Consider the following 21,369-nt stretch of genomic DNA (forward strand, 5'->3'; position numbering starts at 1 on the left):
TGCATCAAAGTGGTTCCTTACCCAGGAAAGTTGAACAGAAACAGTGATGCCTTTGGAATAAATGTTAATTCAGTAGGTTGTGGTTTTGTAGGGTTTGGGCTTGTTTTTAGAACTGCAAAACAGATTTGAGCACTCTGACAAACTGCGAGACAAAGGGGATGGTCAAGCATGAAATAGAATAGTGCCTGGACTTGTTAAGGGGATTTCTTAAGTTTCTTAAGTCTTCTTGAAACACATGGTAGATAAAGAGAGTTCAGAGTTACCGGAATTGTAAATGAAATCTTGTTAAGCGGTGGTTGCCACCTATATCTTACTGTAAAGATGGCCAAAAAGTGTGCTGAAGTTTTTGTCCAGTATATTGTCATACAGTATATATACATATATATATATACACAGACTCAAATGACACCGAATAGAGTAGTAATTGGATTTGTAGTGCATGTATGACATAAAGCAGGATTCATGATACTGCCGCTCTGTGTTATAGGCAGCAGATGCAAAAATGTAATAAAGGACTGGCAACAAGTTGATTCCTTCAGTATATTCTTGCTCTCTTAAGAGGAGAGAAGGAAAAAAAAAAAAAAAGCTGAAGCAATTTGTTCTTTAGGCTTTGCCAAAACATTTCTGAAAGCTCATTAATTGCATGGTTAAATTGCAAGCTATTTTTAAATAAGTTCTCTAGATTTTTCATTTTAAGAAAATATTTGAAGAAAGTAATTTTTAACTTGTTAATCATATAACATGTCTGTTATTCTAAGTTTTGCTTTAATATCAGAAAATATTCGCTGGTTTGAATTTAGTCCAAGCTGGTAATACCCCAAATTGGCGGCTTACAAAAAGATCTCTATGCCTGCCTCTAAGAGTGATTTGAGATTAAATGTGCTGAGGAGGTGAAGATCATAGTTGGTGTTTATGGGCACTGATCTGAATTAACCTTATGTGCAGTTCAAAAGCACAATTTTATCTTTGTATAGTATGCATTTCTCTGAATTACTTTTTGAATTAGCCGAACACTCTAGGATTTAGCAGATTTTGACAGAAGTAGCTTCATGTTTTCAGACTTTTCTAAATATCCTTTATGAAGATGCTCAGGGAAATGCTTTAAAAAAACCCTTTATCTGCAAGAGTCTTGGTGTAATAAGCACATCATGGAATGTACAATTCTGAATATAGGCCCATCCATAGTGAATGCTTTACTATCCCACTGAATTTGGTATGTTGGTATGCAGAGGCACTCAGAATATAAATAGATAAATTTTTACCTTTGGAAGCATTTACTCTTGTATAGAGGCTGGTCAGAGTTAGAAACTTTGTCTAAATTGCAATCTGGTATTTTTCATCATCATTCACTTATTTAAAGGTTTATTTATGTATTTGATATAAAGGTTTTGAGTTAGAATTTTGTTATATTTTGTTATACTGCTTCAGTTATTTGTCACCTGCTCATTTATTCCAGAAGGTACTCTGAATAGTTTCATTTAAACAACAGTTAAGTTTGTACTTATTTAAGTAATTGCTTATAAAAATACAGATACCTGTAAAGAAAGGGAAAATAAATTCTTTTAACTTTTTCTTTGTTGAATTAAAAGACTATAGCTCCTCCAACTTGATAGGTGGATGTTCTAAACCCAAAAATAAACAAAATTCTTGGTGAAGCTCAACAAGATGAAATTGCCACATAATTGAGCAGTAACACGGATGCTTTCAAGGTAAAAGGGAAATCAGTGGTTAGAGTAGTTTAAGGAAAGAAGGAGCAAAAGCAGCAAGAAATTGTACTCTCTGATTAAAAACCCTGGGCTACTGCTGTCACTGCAGCTTAATATTTGAGTATGACAAAATACTATTTTCTTTCAGGTAAGTTTATGTAAAACTTAGTTTGCATTTCTGGGAAATTGATAACAATATTCTACTACTAGCATTTTTGCTGTTTATACTATATCAAAATTTTTACTGTCTACTACAGAGCTTTCTAAGAACCTGTGACATACTACAAATCATTACTACAAATAGTTTTAAATAACAGCTTTTGAAGAACACTGGACTGCATTGTTTGCACCTGTAGAATCATATTTCATTGGGAAAAAGAAGTTTGAAAAAAAACACACTGGTAATGAAGGATGCAAAACTAAGCAGGAATTCTTTAATTATTGTAGTCAACACACCTTGTTTTTAGAAAGTAAACCTGGAAGCTATTATCTTGAGGGGACAAATTCGGACAAGGTAATTGGCTTTGACCTTTTGCCAGAAGTGTAACACTTTATTTCCCACCCCCCTTGTGTCCAGATAAATGTCATGTGTTTTTAGATTTTAGTTTTCTTTTCTGGTTTCAGGTTTGGAGCTACATATATAGCTAATCTGCACTTAAAACGATTTCCACTTCTAATCCTGGTAGGACTCTCTTTTGGAGTATTCATACAGAAATGACATAATTGAATTTCTTCCCAGACAGTGTATTCTAATAGCTTTGGAGATGTCATTAATTTGACAGCTGCCATAGGCAATCTCATTTTTGAGAATTGTTATAGGGATTGCAATATTTCTAACTCTTGTCTTTGACACTGACTTAGTGTGATAAAATAAGTCGAATAAGACACCAGCAAATGTGTGCAAGACAAATGAAAGAGAAAAAATTCAGTGCTGAAAAAAATCAGAAGCTAGGCTGTTGCTGAGTTTTGTTTGGGTGCTACGAGATTTTGGAATACTTAGTTATCTTGCGAGCAGAAATAATAGCAATACCTATAGCCAAGGTTGCTGTATTCTGCAGCTGAACCCAAACTGTGTTAACACTTCTATTCTTGCTGTCAACCTGAAACAAAGTTTCTGGGGCAATTCAGGAAAAAACTGGTTCAACTGTTTCCGATTAGTTTTGGAAGAAGAAAGCAGGTGTTTTTAAGGACTCTGTGTTCTTTGGGAAATAGTGACTCAAGCATTAGTTACTTTTCTTGGATCTGAGGAATCTAGCAGTTTTATTGTGACCTGCAAATTCAAGATGCTGACTTTGGGGACTACCCTTCTGCAATACCCAAAGATGAGGGTTATAGTATCCTACATGGCTGTGGTTAGTATGTATCACCGAAGTTGTGTATGAACCAAAGTCATTTCTAAGTTCTAAGGGTTTATCTTCCAAATAACCTTGGCTCTTAGGCAGATTGTAAATCCCTAGTTATAGTAGTTTTGTACTTGAAACACTTGAAGTTCTTTGCTTTCCTTCAATTGGCTTATCAACTGAGATCCAGAGAAACTTTAAAACTGGAATGTCAGTTTTTCCCAGCCTTTGATTTACAGATATGTCAGGACAGAAATATCTTGTTGCTCACAAGGAAGATCATTTTTATCAGTGTGTTACTGGAGTGTTAACACCAGACAGTAATTGAGCATATTCCAATTTAAAGTAAAGGTTTTTGTGTTGTTTTCTTGTTTTCTCCTCCCTCAATTTTGTTAATGGGCTCCAGTTTAATGTCTATAGGTGCAAGTTCTACAGCCTTGGAATCTTCATTATTGCAAAGCAAATACAGAGTTTGAGTAAAGAATATATCATTGCCTAAACTACTCCTTCTGCAGGTAGCAGGTCTGAGATAGATTTCTTCAACTTGCAGCTCCTTCGGCTGAGGTCATTATAGATTTCTTAAGTCCAGGGACCTTGGCCCCAGGTTCTTTCTGCCATCTCTTCAAAATCAAATAGCTTATTTTTGCTAATGCTTTTTCAGATGTAGTTTGTATGAACAGAGTAGGGCAGAGCTTGCATACTCTTCAGAAAGAAACGTTCAACTTTGACAGCAAAGCCTCCAGCATTGTTATGTACCCAGTAGCTGTGCACCTGGAGGAAGGGGGAGTGCAGTAAATCAGACTTCCTCAGTAAAAAGGCTCAGGCTCAGCAAGAGTGATTGCTGCAGCTGTCAGTGATCAGCTGCTTTTATAGCAGGTGGGGTGTGCCAAAATCAGACCTTGCGCTATCAAAATTACATATCAGGTTTCCCCTTTACTGTTTGAAAGTTATCAAGAAATTTCTGACAAGGTTTTCCTCAAAGGCATCGGTCAGGATCTGCTCCATTTCCTCCAGTTCCCTGAGGCTGCCTAGTGGTTTCCAACACAACCATTGACCTGTCCCTTTTAACATCACCTTGTCTATATGTTTTAGCATTGAGACACAGTAGTCTCTCTGCTATTTCAAATTCAGACAGTGCTGTTATAGCACAGACAGCTACTTTCTTGAATGTATACATATGGAAATAGGAAAGATTTTCTTTAGACTAAGGAAGAATGCATAATTTAGCAGAACAGGGGCTCTAATAAGAGCTACAGTTAACTTTGAATTGCCAGTGGGCTAAGCGTGCCTTACTTGAGTCTTCTGTAATAATGATGTGAAGTCCTTCTGTAGCCCCTGTTATCGTCCCTTTTCTGTTACATCTCAGTCCAAATAAAATCTCTAATTGTGTAAATGTGATGTTAATTTGCTTATTTTAGACATGTGTCCTGAACCAAGGGTAGTAACGAGTCTCTGCTGCTTGTTTCTCTGATTCTCTGTCAGCGATTTAGCTACTGAGACAGATGCAACATTATTTGATCTGAATCTGTGGTTTTCAGCTTTTCAAAAGGCATCTGTGTATGCCTTTTTCCACTGAAAGTGTGCATTTTTTAGTAATTTACATGTGCACAGTACTGTAAAGATGACTACTGTTGTGGTCATCTTTCAAAGATCTGTAATCCGCAGGTATCGAATTAAAAGCTAATGATATAGAGGATGGTGGTTGTGGAAGCAAATGTAAAAAGGCTCTCTCTCTTCCCCCTCCACCCTTCTTCCCCCCCCCCCCCCCCAAAAAAAAAAAGAAAGAAAAAAAGTATCATGAACATACCAGAGTCTACAGAGAACATGCATTTGAATGCCAGAGTTAAATAAGAATACAGGTCAGTGCAGTCTCTTTGATAGCATGTGGATCAAATGTGACCCAGCGTATGCTTTCTCTGGATGTATTATTTTTTCTTTTTCCCTTCTGGAAAAGCATATCTATTAAAAAAAAAAAAGTTGTTTGAGCAACAAGTGATACCTAAATACTTCTTCATTTCCTCTTTGACACAAATACCATGGACAGGAGCTCTGCTACAGCCCTTGTACTCCAGAGAGAAGTGCAGAGAGGATATTTGTCCTTGTACCCGTGCTCTGCTCAGAAGAGACCAGAATTTCTGATGCTAATCCTTACAGCCTTTGGTGATAGCTTCAAACCTGGAACCCTAAATACCCCCTGATTAAAACACAGAATTTTGCCTTTGCTTCAAGAGTTGGTCTCATTTTCATAGCAGGCATACAGACTTAAATCTTTCCAGCATTTTAAGCATCTACCAATCTTTTTTACATGCAAGGTAGTGAATGCAGTTCTTTCCCCTTCCCCCACCCCACCCCCATTTTGTTTGCTTCCTTGCTTTTAAGGAACCACAGTATTAGGGAGGAAAAGCTTAATTGTGTAGAGTATATAATATGACTGGATTTACATTTTCTCTTTTCAAAGTTGTATAGATTGTAATGCAATGTGGCAATTTTCTTTTTTTTTTAATTTGAAACCTTAAATACCATGTGAATGAAGCTTTGCTTTCTGTTTTCTCACTGCTTGTGGTCTATGCTTGGTTTTCAAATTTAGTATTCTGGAAATGTATTGACTTATTTGATTTAAAGGATTTCTGCATTTCTTAACTTTACCATTTTCTTAGTTGTAGAATGAGGTAATATTAAATGAGTTTTGTGAAGACATACAAATAGGAAATTAAAATATTAAGCATTTATTAGTGTCTTGAATAAACTATGTGTGTTTCTTTTCCCTTTAACCAAAACCAGTTTTTGTGCTCTTCTGAGTGGTTGCTGCTGATCTGTCTGCTGCTTCATGGAATGGGATTGTGCTTGCCCAAGTGTCTGTGTAGTTAAAATATTTTGAACGTAGCATATTTAGACATAACTTCAAATGAAGTATCTGCCTAATGGAGCAGTCTTAATGGAATACCTTAATAGCCCAAAGTGGTTACCTGCAATTGCTCTAGTGTATTTCAGTCAATTACAAAGGAAGGCAATATTTAATGTTGAAGAAGTTGAGCTCGATGGTGTAATGAACTGGCAGATTGCCAGTATGATCCTCTTTGCAGGAGAGTTTGTATTAATGCGATGCTTTTCGTTTGTTCCCCAGAAAGTCACCAGTAATACGTCAGTTGTTGGATTTTATCATAGTTATCAGAGTCACCCGAATGACTTATCCTTTGAGTTAAGATCCCTAGTCTGTGCAGTATAGGTTTATGGGCAGGTCATTGTTGTATATTAGCATATTTAATATCAAAGAGATTATATTAGTTATTTCATGTCAGAATTTATATCAGAGATTTGCCAGGTATTGGGAAGAGTCTAAGAGTATTGTCATGGCAGTAATCATTGTAGGACTGAATCTGGATTTTAGCCATGGGGATAAATAAAATGGGGCAGATTTTAGAACTGTTAATGGGAAAAAAAGATGGTTAATAACTTTTGATGTTACTTTTAAAATAATCATAACAATAACACTAATATCTTAAAGTTGTAATCTTTAAAGATTATGGTAACAAGTTCTACGCAGTTACATATAAGGTGTTTATTATATGAAGTGTTTATTGATATTTTTTTCTTAGTGCTTGTGTTCAGGCATCAAGTTCAAATTCCTATTTTTGAAGTGTTTGACTATTCAAAAGTGCTCTTGATTCTGAGACTTAAATAGTCCTTGTGTCCTGAAGATCATGGTCTAGTAAAACAAATGAGATGGACTGAGATTGCAGTTCGAAAGTGGACAAATGTGTCTTTCTACCTTGCATGTTTGTAATCACCTTCTCATCCAGTTCCTGCACTCTGTATTGCTTATTCCTTATTGTCTTCTCCTATTCCTCTCTTCTGGATCTCATAATAAATATTAGAGTCAGCTGATAGTTTGTTTGTAAGGAACCTTGACATATTGCATGTATTAATGTTGACACTATTGCAGTCATAAATGTATTCGTATTAGAATTGAGAGATTACAAATGCGCAAAACACCAAATGGTACTGGTGTTAGGCACTGATACTATTGCATATGATTCTAGTCTGACTGTTTGGCAGCTATGGCAGTGGCTTGCTGCCTTTTGAAAAGTTAACTTTGCTGATTAACTTTGTTTTTGTTTTTTCTGTAAGTTCTCTAGTTTTGCACTGATTTATCTTTTGTGTGGACAGTAAGTGTCCTGACCTTTTTTGAATCCAGACAGAATTTCCCTTTGTGCACATCACTCCTTTTCCTGCTGTCTTTTTGCCATACGCCTTGGAGGAGAGAGCCTGTCTCTGTGCGTGCCTCCTGTGCACCCCCTTGGCAGCGGGGAGCTGGCGAATGCCACCTTATCTCTTCTCCCAGTCTTCTCCAGCCCTCTGAACACCTTCGCGGCCTCCTTAGGGGCCTGCTCTTGTGTCAGGTAGCCCAAAACTAGATACAGCCTCCAGGTAGAGGCCAGTGGCTCACACCTTGTGGATCGAAATAATCACACCCCTCAAAGTGCTGCCTATGCAGTTGCTAATGTACCTCAGTTCTCTAGGTGTAATGGCATTTTTCTTTTATCTGAGGACATAAAAGTTAAGCTTACTAATATAAAGGTGAAGGGAACATTGCATAACTGTGCTTTTTCAAGTGTAGTCTTTTTTTTTTTTAAACTGTCTTGAATTTGTAGTTCAGTTTACTGACTGATTTCTCTCTTACATGGTGATGGCTGGTTTTGTTGTTGTTTTTGGTTTTCTCATAGATAGTCTGGATGGTCCACAATTAAATTGATCCCCCCCCTCCAAAAAACCCCCACTATTTTATCCGTATTCATCAAGAAGAGTTAAATACAAAGAAGGATTCTATTTATCCTGAAGAGGTGGATCAAATCAAAGCAATTTTGCTTTCCTTTCAAAATTTCATAGGAGAGTTTGACATTATGAAATCTGAATTACCTAGATAAAGATCATCTAAGTTTAGTGATAAAACTGAAATATGTGTTGTTTTTTTGTTTCAGATACTTGTGTACATAACTTGGTTAGAGAGTCCTGCCTTTCACTGCCTGAATCCTTTTAACAGTGTGCCAAAGGTAAGTGATTCAGGCCTCATTCTTGTAACTAAAGATAAGGAGTTAACTGGATGTATTGTTTGGTTTATGCTTTCAAGTAGTGCAATGTTTGTAATTATTTTTAAACTGCTGGATAGATAATTAAATAGCAAATCTTTTTCCTTCAGTGATCTGAGACAAATCAGCTTTAGCTCTTGCTTTTTAAAAAATGATTAGGGTCAGATTATTAATTAAGCACCGGATATTGCTACAGCTGTTTTTGGCTGCTACCTCTTGTTATCTACTGCTTTAGTTTTGGACTTTTTTCCCTAAAGGCTCTGTAGAGAGGATCCGGTGGTAGGGAGGGATGTGGAGGAATAGCGGTCATTCATAGCCTGTGGTGTAGCAGGCTCAATGTTGTTCATTGATTTTTCTTAAGACTTAAGTAATAGCTTATAAGGTATTGTAAGTAAAGAAGTTTTGTATACCTGGGCTGTACATTTAGTATTACATTTAGTATTATATTTGGTATAAATTCAGGGTATTTAGAGTACCCTTCTGGGCTGGCTGTGAAGACCTGAAGTAGCATAATGAAGCTGATGTTTTCCATGCAATTCATTTTGTGATAGAGTCTAGCTATCTCCTTCTTTGTTAATCCACATACCCTGTTCTCTGTGTCCAGTAACTGTAGTTGATCACTGTGGTTTAGCAGAGACTTTATTAACAGAAATTTTTAATAAAGTGAAACCTCATTGTGATCCTACTAAAAAAGAGAAAGAAAAGGCAGAACATGGAATGAACGTGCTAGTCACTGCAGCACAGAACAGGCATCTGGGAATCTTAGTTTTATTCATGACTTTACCAGGCAAATTTATTATTTCTTACTTGAGTTCCTGCTTTATGAAATAAAAAAATGGTACCTTCTTCAGAAGAAAGTTATGATGGTTAATTATTGACAGTTTGGAGCCTTCAGATGAAAAGCAATTAAGAAGTCTTCATGTATCTTTATTTTGCTATGAGTTCTGTGAAAAGCCTGTTCAGTGAAGTGTTATCAGATGCTTCAATTAGACTTTATTTAATAATATGCAGGTAAACCAGTTAGACTCAAAAGTGATAGCTAATGCAGTCCAGTCTTTAAACATCTGCGTATGTTTTTGCCAGTGATTTGGTTTCCTTCAAACTAGAGCAGGAAATTCTGAAATACTAGGATAGCAGATTTAAGATGTTACAATGGCCTTTCTCAGCACTTTTTCAAATCAATTGATACTTTTCCATTATATTTAAATATTCTTTTATAACCCTAGCCTTCCCAAGAGGTCAGAATATAACCTGAACATTCTGTATTTATATTCAGAGACTAATGGTGAGAAATAGTACGTGATAATTTTCTGAAGTGAAGACTCCAGTAAATTTTTGTATCATTTTTGTTTGTCATGTAGGTAGTGGAAAAAATTAAAAGGTCCTTGAGAGATCTCTTAAATACAAAACAAATACATAATCCTAAGGCCAATGATTAATCAAGCTATGGACTTATTCAGAGTAGAATGGCTCTAATTTTTATGCTCAGAATTAAGCTTATGTTTTACTGTGGTCCACATTTTGTATTTCTTTCAAATGTGTAATATAACTCTCTTAAAAAAAAATCCAAAACAAAAAACTGTCATTCATATGACTTAGTTTTTGCTACTTATGGCTTCTTGTAATTGTTTTCTTTGTAGTAATTTTGAGGGACCATGTGTTCTGAGAGCACTCAATTCAAATTTAATAAAATTATAATTTGGAAATTTAGCAAGGCGTTATAAAGTCATGACATGGACAATATAGTTTTTCTTGTCCTTTTTTTATAATAGTTAAACTTGCCATAAAAAAACATTATTTTGGTCAAGGAAATATGTTTGAAACCTGGAGTCTGAAGTTAGAGTACTCTTTATTTGTTGAAATATTTCTGTGACAATTGGCTTATGAAAGAATTTTCTACCCTTTGAAATAAGGACTTAAGAAGAAACGAAAAGAAAATATTGTTCTGTATACTTCCCCGAAAGGCAATAAATACATAATACCTCACTGAGAGGAGGAGAGGAAGAACCTTTTCTGTATTTCAAATCTCAGGGTGTAGTGTGTGTGCGTGTGTGTTTTTTAAGAAGTATGGGAACCCAGAATACTTTTTAAATGTCCCATTAGGCAACATTTCATTTCAGTAACAAAATGAAATCTAATTTCATTATTGATATATTTATCATCTTTTCTGTCCTTTATGTGCATGTATGTACCATGATGCATGTTTCTGATGGAATATAATCAACTTGGTGGAGATCTGATTCTGCAAAACATAGTGTGTTCTGATCCCTTTCCAAAAAGGGAGTTAACACATAGGTGTGGCTTTATTAAAGCTAATACTTGAAATGCTTTGTTGGATCAGTTATACTAAATGTTTTGCCCTTTGGAAAGGAAATGCACTTGGTCACAGAGTAAATATTCACAAATTGTACTGAAAATATGTTGTTTAAACTTCGCCAAACTGCAGAAAACATGTCCTCGTACAATTTTGTTGAGTGAGTGAGTTCTGTGGGGTGATTAGTCCATAGATCTTGATCTGCAAAGTCATCTTTTATTTAGCTGTGAAAGCTAGCTTTTTTGCTGTCCCCCTTACCACTCCCCTTCCCCCCCCACCCACATAGATAACTGTATGAATGCATCCATAAATTTTTTTTGTTTAAATCTTTCTCTCATTTCTGCAAGGAAATTAGTATGAAATTGCAGATGAAGTCTAATATTGTTCTCACAGTTACTGCAATATTACAGTTGCTGCAACACTATCCTAACAGCGTTTAAACTATTTTAAAACATGATATTGCATGTGGTCATATTCTGTACTTTTGAACTTGTTACTCATTCACTTATGTTGTGTTTGAATTAAAAAAATGGCTCTCATCTTATATTTTCACAGTAAAATATTCTGTAAAGTGATTACTGTATGTTCATTGAGCAGAAGGTTTTTTTGGAGTACTTTATTGATAGATGTTTAGATAAAATATTTGGGGAAATTTTCTGTAGTAGTATAAGAAGGTTTTGAGAACAAGTGTGCCTTTCTTGCACCTTTATGGCACGTACTACTTGGGTCATTCAGTGATACGTGTGTGTACAGAAGGGAGATTGTTTGACAAGACCTGTGTTAAAAAGGTATGAAGGAGAGTTAATCACAGTATTCACCAGATTTGCCAAGCTGAGGTCACAGGCTGGTGTTTATGGTGCCACAGTATTTGGTGGAGGGCCCAGTCTCTACAGGTGTGCAAAATGCTGCTACATAAACGCACTCCTTGCAGTGTAAGATTGGGGGCTTTAGTGCTCGTGGCTTCTGAAAAATTGACCTTCTTGTTCACTTGAAATTTGTTGTTTGTTTGTTTTGTTTTTTTCTTTGACTTGGTGGAACTATCTATAATGCTGTATCAGAATATTTCCTGGTATTTTTCTGTGGATCAGCATGTTTGCAGTTGTTAATGGATTTTTGAGGAATTAAACCTAAGGAAAATATTAACTATTCGTGATGTTTCATAGGAGTTAGTTTCATGTGAAGTTTTGATTATGAAAGTGATTAAGAGAAGGAAAGGCATGTACTGAGTAGATGTCCAAGTTCCTTTTTCCAAAGGGGGGGGGGGAAAAATCCTGTAGTTATGTCAATTATCCCAGGTGCCTGAAGTGTTTATTTTAAGCCTTTGAATGCAGCTTTTAGCTTTTATTTTAAAATTATTTATAGAGTTTAGTATAACTATCAAATTTACAGAATGTTGCTCTGTATTTCTTGCGCCAGTTGTATAACGCTTTCTAAATTGTATTTGTGGGCAGTAGAGAAGAATACTTTCCTCCTCTCCCTTCCCCCCCCCCCCCCAACCACTAGTATACTCCCAAAATATTTTCATTGCGTTAATTCAGGGAAAATCAATTCTGCAATATATTAAGTAATCTTAGGGACATTATCTTTTTTTAAATTTTAACTACATTTTTTATGTGTTTTCTTGTTTGTAATTATTGTAATTGTTTGCATGAAAATACAAGCATGCTTTTATTTACTAATAATTTCAAAACAGATAATTGAGTCACTTGGCTGTAAATTTTTCCAGCCTTGGTGATGGCCTCAGATGCAACCCGAGTTTGTCAAAGTTAACGGTTTCTTTTATGGCCCACAGATGGCCTTTGTGGTACGCTTTATGGCTGCAATCCACATGGATTCCTTGTCGTAGAGAATGCTACACAGCTTTCCCCAGTACCTAAAAATTCAGTTCAGTAAAAACAAGATGATGATTGCATTTTTCCTGGTGGGAGTAGGTTTGTGGTTTAGTAGGCAGTATGAACCTTGTCTTTTCATCCTGTGTGTCAGTTTTTCTGAGACAAAACCTTTTCTTTTTTTTTTCTGAAAAAAATCTGGCATATTAGTTAGCTCATGAACACAGCTAGAAATAGACCAAAGATTAAGTTTGTGCGCAGGTGTGTTCGGGAATTGCCATCAAAATACTCAGTGAACAAATTTGTTTCTTGACCAGTGTTAAATGGAACAACACTGGCAGAACTCGGTATTGAGTCCCTATTTCTTGAGTTACTAGGTAAACGTATCCCTACATCAAATCTTTTGACAGAGACTGATTTAACTATGCACTGGACTTTGATTTGCAGGACTGCTGATATAATTTAGAATATGGTCTTTAGGAACTCTTCAAGATAGGCTGTCTTTAACTTAACTGCATAAGCTATCTTGAATTGCTGAAAACATTTGATAGTGAGATAAATACTGTATCAGGCCTGCATCAGGGAGAGTCAACTTAAGTTTTTTGAGGTGTGTGGACTGTGAGCAGCTCTGGTGCCCATGCTGCCTAGCGCGATAAGGCTGCTGGCACTGGCGTGGTGGTTTAATAATCCAAAACCCTCCTGAAGGAGGAAGCAGATTAGCAAAGCAGCCGAGGCTGGCGTTACCGCGTCGCTCCAAGATCTCGCTGCCCATACAGCTTGGTCTTGCTCCACAAGGGAGCTGCTGTTATCTTCTGCTTGCAAACTCTTCCTGGAGCCTCCCCTCCCCTTGGGTTCCCAAGGTGCGCCATCCGCAGCTCTGCCCCTCGGCCGGCTCAACGTCGCCCTTCGTGGAATCGGGAACACAGGCTGTTGTCGGCATAGGTCATCTCTGGGCTTGGGAAACTGGTGTAAAATCAGTTGAGGATTTGTTCCTCCGTTTGATAGTTGCTGGGAAGACAGTTCTGCTTTGGAGGTTTGGAGGGAACTTTAAATGGTTAAGTGTTCATGCTAGAATCACCAGTGTAAAATAGAAATACAGTTAAAACTGTAAACTTCGATATTTCCCATAGTGCTCTTGATGTATACCATGTAACATTCAAATGATTAATGTATAATGATATTAAAAAAACAGCAATTCTGCTTGCTGAAATAATTCATTTTTATGAATGGGAAGAGATCGTACATAGAGTTCATCTCATTTCATACCTGCTGAATGAGATTTTGTATGCTGAAGAGGCATTCTGGGTAACTTTGCTAATATTGGTGATTTCACAGAATAGAAAATACTTGAAGTATGATATATTTGCTGTGGAATTCTGTTTCTAATAACTTGCTAAATTAATCTGGGCTTGCAATTACTGTTAACGCTGTAGTAGCAAAGCTTAAATTGTACTAAGTGGAGAGGACTGAGAAATTGAACTTGTCCTGTTGCTTATTTTTTAAGGCAACAGTCATATAAAGCATAGAATACCATGTATACAAGTAGAAATATTTTAAAATTCTGGGGTTTTTTTTCCTTGTTTTTAAGTTTGGTCTTATTTTAAAACCTCATAGGCTCCTTGCTGTCTTCTGGGTTTAAGCTGATGCCACCCTCACCTCCCTTTTTGTTTCAGGGATTCCCTGCAGCTCTTGTCTCATCTTTCCTTATTTTGGAGGCTGTTTCCCATGTCCTCCTCTCTGTTGTTCCCCATAATAGAGACTCTGTGCAGCTCACTTTCTAGCTGTTCTGTCACACTCCTTTTTTCCCTCATCTCATTAAAGTGATCTCTCTCTTGCTTTTTGGTTCTGCAGCTAAATGCTCAATGCTTCTAGTAGGTGCCCTCCTACTGTCATTGCTACTCGCGTTGGGTTTGTTCCCTCTACTCTCAGTCCTTGCATTTCTCTTTACCACTTCTCATCTCTGTTGTCTCTTGCTCTACCTCTTCCTACTGATCTATAAATTTTATCTGTAGTGTGATTTCTTTCTTTTTTTTTATGAGAAATACAACTTTACAGAAATATTCCTATGTGTGAGTTAAGCACCTGCCTCTGATGCAAATATGCAAGTGTATCAGAGAGGTCCTTTGCCTGAAGCAGCAGGTGGTTTGGGGGGACCCAGATTTTCCCATGAGCCTGATTTTGAGTTCTCTATTTTTGCACCAAAATCGGAAGTTTTGTCCATGATGCCTAGAGCATTCCCTGATTAGTTGGACTGTCTCATACCGTTAATTCCCAAGTTATCACATACCAACCAAAAAAATGCTGTTGAGCGGAGGGTTAGACTTCCCTTTACATTTGGTCTCTGAATTTGTCTTTCAAGATTAAACAGTCAGAGTAACTATTAGTTTTCCTTTTTTTAGTTCTCTCGGAAGGTTACTCAGTGGCGTGCTCTATGAGGCCTGTGTTTCTATAGAGTCTGGAAAGATTTGTTCCTCTGCTGCTAGAGTAGTATTTTGTGATGGTGAAGGTCAGGGTGCTTCATAAGCTGAAACATTTATCTCCAAAGAAAAGGGTATGACATCTTTAGTTTCACTTAAATATTTTAGCTAGAACTACAGACCTCTTATATATATGTTTAGAAAACTGGTTTCGAAACTAGCTCTAAGCAAGTTTTTGGCAGTTGAGTTCTTCAGAACTTGAATTTACCGTGAGTGGAACAATGAAAATTTGCATTTTTTCCATGCTGACTTGTGCTTTAGCCACTCTGGATGCACTGCTGCTATGAGGTACGCTCTGACCACAGTGGGTCACTGAAGCTTATGGAAGTCTTGAGAGCTGTAAGCCATAACCCTTCTCCCATGTGACTGGTAGTACAGCATCAGGTGGCCAAAACGAAGGTGTCCTCTGTGTGCGTGCAGGGCTTAGGCCCAGCTGTGTGAGGAGCAGCTGCTCTGTGTTCCTCAGGAAAAAAGGTGGCAGCAGAGAACTTGGTAGGGTGTTGTTTGCAGCCTGCTCCCTGGCAGTGGTTTAGGAGATGCAGAGGCAAGCGATGGTAGGAAGCAGGCCACAGGCCAGACTAACAGTTCTGGCAAGCGAAGGCTGGACATCTCTGCGTCCCAGTCAGTAACCTGACTGATTCTGTAGAGTCCTTAAAAATAAGTGTAACAAAAACTGAGGGGAGCATTTGATGCAGTGAAACAGTACTACTTACTTTTATGGGAATAACACTTGGTGTCAGGTTTGAGTTTTTGAAATTAAATATATTATACATTGGAGAAGCGGGAGTGAAGCATCAAACAGCACTTCAGTCTAAGACCTGTTCCTCAGGGCTTAATTTTCAACAAGAAGCCTAAGAACAAAAACAAATAAACTAAAAATGCTTGGTATTAGTCACTTCAAGGTGTTTTCTTTATCTCTTCTGAGTTCTCTGTGAGGTCTGGGGGAGAGGGAGATGGATGTGTCCACCTTGCACCCCTGCCTTAAGATAATTAGTGAATTTTTATACGCTTGCTTCTAGTCATTGATGAGCCATGGGATTGTAACTTGTCGCTCTTCTCATACGCTTCTCCGCACTTCCCAGTATTCCTGTACACATTTTTTTAAAAAAGGCCAGTTGTTGAGGCATAATGCAGAATTGATAACACTGGTTTATTCTAACTCCTCTCTGTAAGGTCTGGTTTAGACAGTGAAGGAGCTGTTTTCCTTCTGTTTTAAGGTTGCCCAGAAGAGAGTTGTGTGTTGTAGCTCTTGAATCCAAGTCAAGGTACTAAAGTACTGTAAGAAGCTGCCAAACCCTAAGTATTTTGTGTGACTCTCAACTAAACTCATTTATGAAACAGTATCATAGCCACTCTTACTGAAATTGTCAGTACAAATACGGATTTTTATTTGTGTTTATCCAGAAGGAATGAGAACTCAGTACCTAAACTTCCAAATTACAGACCTGTGTGGTTTTAAACCTGTTTTTCTTTTATTTAATCTTGGTGCTAGTACAGGTACTAGTCTCAAAAGTGTCCCTCAATGTTTGGAAATTATTTGGCGACTGTTACTTCTCTTTCACATTTGTTTATGCATTTTATTGGTATCTGGTGGGAAGAAGGAAGAAAACGTGTCCATAAGTGTGTGAGGATAGAACAGCTCATCAGTGTAAGAGCACATAACATTTCTAGATAAAAAGGAATGTAATGTAGCATACGAAGCCGAATGTTCAGTTTTGAACTCATTTGCTTATTGCAGTGAGATTTTATTCAGAAAAGTGGGCTATGGAGAAACGTCTAGCAGAAGATAAAATAGTTGCGAGGGGATATTGGAGGAGTCTGGAAAGATTCGGTTTTGTTCACGTAGAGGAGTGAGAGTCAGAATAAGGGAGGGCATGAGTGCAGCATCTCCAGGAAACGTTGGTCTCTTTGTTGAATGAATATTTTGCTAGCAGAAATTTAGACTGTTTTTCACTTTTTTTGGTTAGTTTCTATGGAAAAAGTCAGATGATCCTAGTCTTTATCTGGTGAGAGTTTACTTTCAGAAGCTTACTTTTTTGAGCAGCAGCCCTGGTGCAGTGGAAAACCATCTTGGGTTAATGGTGGTGGAACAACTCTATAAGTTTCGGTATTAGAGCAGCTGACACTTGAACTGCAAGATAAGAATTCAGAATAAAGAGTGTCTTATTGATGTGTTTACAGAAATTTGCATTCTGTCGAGCATGTCTTGCAGAAGTTCTAATAAATTCGCTTTCATTCCTTATCCTGTCCTATGAATGGTGTCCTTTTTGTTTTTTGTTGTACCCCCTCCCCTCCCTTCCACTGAGGAATTGAGAGATTTGCTGCTATAATCATGTTGCAGAGCATTCACAAGTACTATTTTATGGAAGAGGAACTCATTTGAAATGGAGGAAGATATGTAAGAAACGATATTATTAAAATAAATGAATGCTGCCAACATTCCAGACCAAGAGCACAGTCTCAACTTTAAATTCAAAGGATTTTAAAGAGCTATAGGACAGGTTGTTTTGAAACCTCTCCTATCTGGAAAAGGGGGAGGGATGGAGTTTCATCTGTTTGTGATTTGGGAGTGGGAAGAGGGAACTCCAGTCTGACTCCAAAAATTTGTTAGCTAGAAGGAGAGCAGATAGCTCTGGTGAGAGACTTGGAACACCCTTTCTTGCATGGGCTCATACGTTCCAAGTTGTGCGGCATTAAAACAGCAGCCATTGATGTGACCACCATGTGACTTGTGAACCTGTAGCATTCAGTTCCATCTTGTACAAGATCCAAGAATATCTCTTCGTTTAAATTATGTATTTTCTTTTAATACATATCCTGTCAGGAAATTAAAAGATTAAATTTTGAAGTTTTCTGAGTAACTATCTCAGTATCCAAATTTCTGATAAGAGTTTCTTCGGGAAGATGAACTGATTTATACAGGAATAAATGTAATGTAATTGGAAATTTTCATTTGTACTGAAAAAAACCTAGAGGATGAAGAACCATGATAATGGTATTAGATGCTTCTTACTGGAATGTACAGCTATATCTTTTAAGCTGCCTCTTTGATTATGTACCTAAGCACAGAATCAAGAATGATGATATCTTATATCTGGTAATTATTTTTAACTGCAGTGTTCGAACAGGCTGCTTCTAGAAAGTGGCTTTCTGGCTAGATATTGGAAATAGGTTTTAGTAGGTAACCATGAATTCAGGTATAAATCTCTGTGAAATTTTGCCTTGAGATTTAAATTGAGAAGTAGGTCTAAATGATAAAAATTCTCTTCCAGGTGACTCGGTAACAAATCCAGAAGTATAAGAATTTTTTCAGTATTTGATATGACAATGAATTGGAAAGCTCACAGAGCTAGAAATAAGGGTCTGAATTGGTGCTGTAAAATACTTAGTCCTCTGTGAACTAGAAAGTTAAAAATTGTTTTAATATGCATATTTTTCACAATTTCCTACTGTTGTGGGATGAATTGGAGCAGGGTTTTGTAAAGTGACCGATAAATTGCTTAGGACTATAAAAATTAACGTTGTCTAGAAATATACTACTTTTTTTCTTTTAAAAAATAGCTTGCATTGCTGGAAATAAATTTTTTGATCTGAACAGTCAAACATATCATCCTCTTTCTAGTTAAAAATAAAAAAAATGAATATAATTTTCTATGGGGAACAGAAGGTCATCAGTTCAATTTTATTTTCAGCATTTTATAGACAGTTTAAAGTGAAATCCCTTGAAAAGTAGGTAGCAATGTTTCAAGGGATTAGCAGTAAAATGTAGCAATGTACTGTGATTCGGAGCTTTGTCCTTCTGCCTAAGATCAAGGTTACACTTATGTCTGAGGACTGTTCTTTGTTTATACAATGCATAAATGTACTAACACCTCTAGTGAAGTATAATTCATATAGATCACTGAATGTTTGACATGGGGGGAAGAAAGAAATAATGGAAGCAAATCATCCAAACACTTTTTAAAATGTGGGAATTGTTAAATCTTTAAAGAAATTAAAGGATTTTTCCTTTATAAGATTTCATAGGATTCACCGTATCAAGTATGAGTGTTTGAATATTTTAATTTAAAGGTGAAAAGAAAGGTTTATTGACAGTTAGGATGAAGATGACACCTTTAGTGAATGAACAGCACTAAGTTCAGACCTCTTCCTCCACAGAGTATGTTTTTTCAGTGCATCATGTAGATAATATTATCTAAACTTTTTCTCAGTAGAGTGTCTGTTTTTTCTGTTTTGGGGTGTTTGTGTTTTCCTCTTTCCTTTAGGAGACTGTATTGTATAGTGTCTAATGTTTGCAACTAAAGAGTCTGAAGATCTTTCTTCTGCATGGTCTTGATTTTACCGCTGCCATCTAGAATGTGAAAAACATTTGCTCTTGACAGCAACACATTCAAAATAAAGTCAGAAGCCACCTCTGCTGGAAAAAGTCCCCAAAGATCAGGTCACCCGCAGCAGGGGTTTCTGTGTAGGCTCTCGACAGGGGCAGAACGAGAGCCTGCCACAAGTGCTCACCAGGTGCTGGCTCTCGGTGCTTGGCTGAGCTCCACCAGCTGCTGGAGCTTGCAGCAAAAGCTGCAGGGAAGGGAGTTGAAGGAGGACATGTGGGTCCCCTCCAGGATGGGGGAAGCTGTCAGAAGGAAATTACGATGTAGCTGGGTATCTGTGGTTGGAATTGCTTTATATTCCGCCATTGTTTCCTCCCCCTTTACAACACACTAAAACCAGAGAGAACTTAATTCATATTCACTGTGTTTCCTGATAAGTATATGTTAAGAGGGTCTGAAAGGATATGATTTTGTATAGTTCTTAATTAAGACATGTGTGGAGAAATGTCTTCTTCCAAAAATACTGGCTAGGTTGGATGAAGCCTTAATAAAATCATCTAACTGCAAAAATCCTCTCTTGCTCAGCATTTTTTGTCTGGTCTCTAGAAAGTTGCCAGTACTGTCTTTTCATCTTTGTCCTGCTTGCCAAATGAAATAAGTTTCTTAACTAAAAAATGAAGCTGAAATATTCTTTCTTCTTTTCTTTTAAAATTCTTTTAGGTTGTCTTTAGACAATTTCTTAATGCTAATCCTCTGTTTACATGAAAGGGTCAAGACAGGTTTTTATTATAAACTCTGCGCCCTGTGCATTGGTGTTCATAGTCTGTTCCAGCTTAGCTAAGGACTGTATAGAATGTTTTTACATAATTTACCCATGCTTAAAATAAAAATAATAATAGAGTTATAAGACTCCTAACTAGTATTGCTAAACTTTAATGTGCATTAATATGACAACAGCTTGTTTCTGCAGAATACCAACAATTTCCTTTGAAATACAATTTTAAATTTAAATCATCTGTCAGAAGCTAAAAATGGACACTGTCTACTTCATAATAGGCTTGCTATTCCAGAAAGGATATAGAAATAGCCTTTTCTTTTTAAGTAAGACAGCAAAAGGTTTTAAAAAACCTGGCTTACCAAAACAGCTGAGCGGTTATCACATGAATAGGAAATAGGAATAGGATAATATTTAATATGTGTTTTAAAGAGAGTCATATTCATTAAGTATTTGTATCTTGACGTGCCCCAGACCAGGAAATTTTGTCACAGCAGTATTACTAACGAAATAAAAATAAATTCTGAAATTGAGAAGGCTAGCTCATATGAAGGTCACAGCATTAAACACAGTAAGCACAATATAAAAAACAGGGTATTATTGCATGAATCCATACAGTATAAGTCTAGAACTCAGACTTTTGTTCTCTGTTTTTTGCTGCAGCAGCCTATCTTGTAACATCCTTGAGAGTTTTCCCCTTCTACCACATTAGAGGTAGTAGGTTAAAATAACATTTTAATTCGCTACTTTTTAAAATAAATATTAGTCATTTTATTCTTGTCATAGTTTCTAGAGAATTACTGTTGTGAAAGTACAGTGTCCTTTTTTTGACAGCTTCAGTGTTTTGTATACTGTGTTCCTCAAATTAGGAAGCTGCATTAGTCTGAATGGTGGGGCAGCCTTGACTGTAGGGTGATTTTGGCTTATGCGAAAGGAGGAAAGAGCTGACCTGAGGGGAGTGCATGCTGTTCGCGCTTGCTGTGCTCACTGTGCTTAGAAGGTGCATGCTGCCGAGCCGTCCCTGCAGTGCGTCGCGGATCAGCTTAGTGGCAGACTATAATTGATAACCACAGTAGTACTGCAGTTCTGCATCTACCAGATATCAAATTCATTATGTGTGTATAGTGGTATCATGGTAGCCATGGTATTAGTCTTGTGTCCCGCTCTGCTGCTGTGCTTGCAGCGTGCTCTTCAAACCTGTTATTCCCTCTTGGCCAAACATTTAAAAGTATTGTGATGGGCAGCTGTCAGTATCAATGAAGACAGTGTGTCCTTTGACTGCAGGGGCTTCAGTTTTGTAACAGGCACTGAGAATTCGGAAATTATATTTCCAAGTATGCTGCTGGAGTTCTGAAAAGTACTATGCTCAGCATAATTTGAAGAGGGGCAAGATTTTTTTTTTCCATTTTCCTTGTCTGATCTCGATTGTAGGCTAATAGGTACTTACCAAGGGGAAAACACCTTACCAACTACAATTATTACTCGCCTCTGTTGCCTAGTAAGCATTGTTGTAACA

The 21,369-nt window shown here is 37.1% G+C and overlaps 1 protein-coding gene across 1 annotated transcript in view; it reads left to right on the forward strand.

The window, feature by feature from the left end:
• The window catches only part of NCK2 (NCK adaptor protein 2), an 89,416-nt gene that overhangs the window by 22,948 nt on the left and 45,099 nt on the right, over positions 1–21,369 (forward strand). The window contains exon 2 of the mRNA XM_064503024.1: positions 8,026–8,097. The gene's annotated coding sequence lies outside the window, so the exon portion shown is untranslated. The remainder of the gene's footprint in view (positions 1–8,025; positions 8,098–21,369) is intronic.

The sequence above is a fragment of the Dromaius novaehollandiae genome, chromosome 1 (assembly GCF_036370855.1).
Source record: "Dromaius novaehollandiae isolate bDroNov1 chromosome 1, bDroNov1.hap1, whole genome shotgun sequence".
In the NCBI taxonomy this organism is placed as follows: domain Eukaryota; kingdom Metazoa; phylum Chordata; class Aves; order Casuariiformes; family Dromaiidae; genus Dromaius; species Dromaius novaehollandiae.